The following is a 2798-nucleotide window of genomic DNA, read 5'->3' on the forward strand; positions in this document are numbered from 1 at the left end:
CCAGTGAGCGGGAACCGGTCTGTATGTGGGATCCGAACCCTCGGCGGGAGCGCCACTGGGCTCCTAAGTGGCGCACTGTAGCAGTGCGCCACCGGGCCAGCCTGGGCATGCCACTTCTAAACAGTATCTGCAGGCAAGTTAGCTAATTCCCTCTATATTCAGTTGTCTCGCCTCTAAAACATCAGTGGGAACACTGATGTTACTACTTGTGATCATGCTAACAGCTATAATGTATTAAGCAATTATGTATCTGGAATAATGTTAAGAACTTTAAATATAACAGCTCATTAGATTTTCACCAGGGCCCTGAAAAAATGTCTGTTTTACAGGTGAGGAAACAGGTATGATGAAATTAACTGAAGGGACCAGGGGCATATGGCATATGCTATATTGTTTTGTTTTATATGTGTGTGTGTGTGTTTTTTTTTTTTTTGAGCAACATATAGAATTGTGCATATAATATGATCTCAACTAAGCCAAAATATATAAAAATAAGACTGGAAAAAAATACAGTGACATGTAAATAGCTGTTGCCTCTGAGTACTGGGTTTTGAAATTTTAAAAAAAATTTCTATTAACTTGCATTTTTTATGTGTGTGTTGTCTTTATAAGATGTGACTTTTTAAAAAATTCTTCTTCACAGTACATGACTATATCCCTGTATCTCAGGAATAGTAGCAACATCTGGCTTCAGAGTCACTGCCTTCATATTTTTAACTGTAATTGATATAAAGCCTTTTGGCTCAACAACCTGGAAGACTAGTTATTGTGGACCATTTCCTTCTAAAAACATATAGAAATGCTGATAAAATATGTATTAGTATTAGGGTAGGTAAGATGGGGGTAACAAACTGACCCAAAAATATATAATGGCTCAAACACAATAGAAAGGGACTTCTGTTTCTCGGCGAGCTTGCAGAGGATCAGTCCTATCATTGAAAATGACAAGAAAGCTGTTGATATACCAAAGCACCTTTGTCTGAAGGCTCTAGAGAGCCAATGAGGCAACCAGCCTAAGGGGCCAAGATTCCAGAGAAAGCAAAACCATGGAAAGATGAGCCACACTCTGAAGCTGCTTCTCCCTCCGGACACTTGGGAACCCTGGACAGAGGGCAAGAGGCAAAGGACACAGGCCTGGGCTTCACAAGGGAGCAGAGAGACTAGCAACACTATTGGGAGGCTTATAGGTCTAGAAGGAAAAATCAGATTCTTGGAAGTGAGGGAGCCAGAATCCCATAAGATGCGGCAAAGAACTGAGCCCAGCTCTCAGCCAGTTTTTCCCTGAAGATGTCTGAAGATTTCTGGAGCTTCAAAAAATGGAAATTAGAAAGGTAAACTCAGTGCATCTGAAAAGCCAACGGAAGTTTCCAATAACCTTACTGTGCTGAGGATGCAAGAACTAGAATCCAGAACTTATCATGGGCCAGGGCCTGTCAAACCCCCAGCCTCTCAATAAGAAGTCCTTAAAACCATGCTCCAAGAGTAGGCATGCGCCAGGGATAGTCAGAGGTACCAGTACTGCTGCCCAGCCTTGAGTTAACTCAGTCCCTGATTGGATTAAGGTGACAAACGCCACAGCATATCTACCTATCAGAGGAAAGGATGAATGATGTCCATCATTCAATGAAAAATTCATAGGTCAACAGACAGGAACAAGTGCCTCAATATGGGAAGGGGGAATCAGACGAGAGAAATAAACCCACAGGCTATTCATATATTAGCTCACAAGGGCTTAAGAGAACTACGATTAATATAGTAAAGACAATAGAGGAAAAGACAGGTGGACATAAATATAGAGAATTTCATCAGAGAATTAAAAAGCTATGAAAGGAATTTAATACAAGTTTGAGAACTAAAAATTACAAGAATTAAAATTTAAAATGTATTAATAATCTATTATTAGTAGATTAGAACCAGTAAAAGAGAGGATTAGTGAATTGGAAGATCTATCATCAGAAATTTGGACTGAAACACAAAATAAAAAAAGATAGAAAATACAGAAAAGAGCATAAAGGACATACAGAACATAGTGTAAAGACATAACATATGTGTAACTGCAGCCCTACATAGGTGGGCAAGAGACAATGGGGTAAAGAAATATTTGAGGAACTAATAGCTGACAATTTTCCAAAACTGAGGAAAGGCATTAATCTACAGATTTAAAATCACTCTATAAATAATTTTTTTAATTAAAAAAAATAAATAACGTCACTCTATACTCTAAGCAAGACAGGTATTTTAAAAAATCATACCTCATTACAGTCAAACTGCTAAAAAAACAGTAAACAGACAAAAACAGTAAAAAGACAAAAGGCAAATCTTGAAAACAGCTGGAAAGGAAATATACACTGCCTTCAATGGAGCAGCATTAAGACTAAAGGTTTACTTTTCAACAAAAATGACATTTTTGGAGTGCCAGAAGGAAGTAAGACTAACTAGAATTTGATATCTAATGAAAACAGCTTTCAAAAGTGAAGGCAAAATATAGGTAATTAAAGACAGCAAAACAGAAACCAGTCTAAAATAAACACCAATAGGAATTCTTCATTGAAAAAACTGAAATGGGGCCAGCCCGGTGGCGCACTGCTATAGTGCGCCGTTTGGGAAGCGCGGCGGCGCTCCCGCTGAGGGTTCGGATCCCACATACAGACCGGTTCCCGCTCACTGGCTGAGCGAGGCGCAGGAGCAACACCGAGGGCTGCGATCCCGTTGCCGGTCCCCGGTCCAGTACGGGGGTGACACTGAGGGTTGCGATCCGTTGCCGGACACGGAAAAAGGAAAAAAGGAAAAAAAAAAAA

This window comes from Galeopterus variegatus, unplaced genomic scaffold (genome assembly GCF_000696425.1).
Source record: "Galeopterus variegatus unplaced genomic scaffold, G_variegatus-3.0.2 Scaffold4907, whole genome shotgun sequence".
In the NCBI taxonomy this organism is placed as follows: domain Eukaryota; kingdom Metazoa; phylum Chordata; class Mammalia; order Dermoptera; family Cynocephalidae; genus Galeopterus; species Galeopterus variegatus.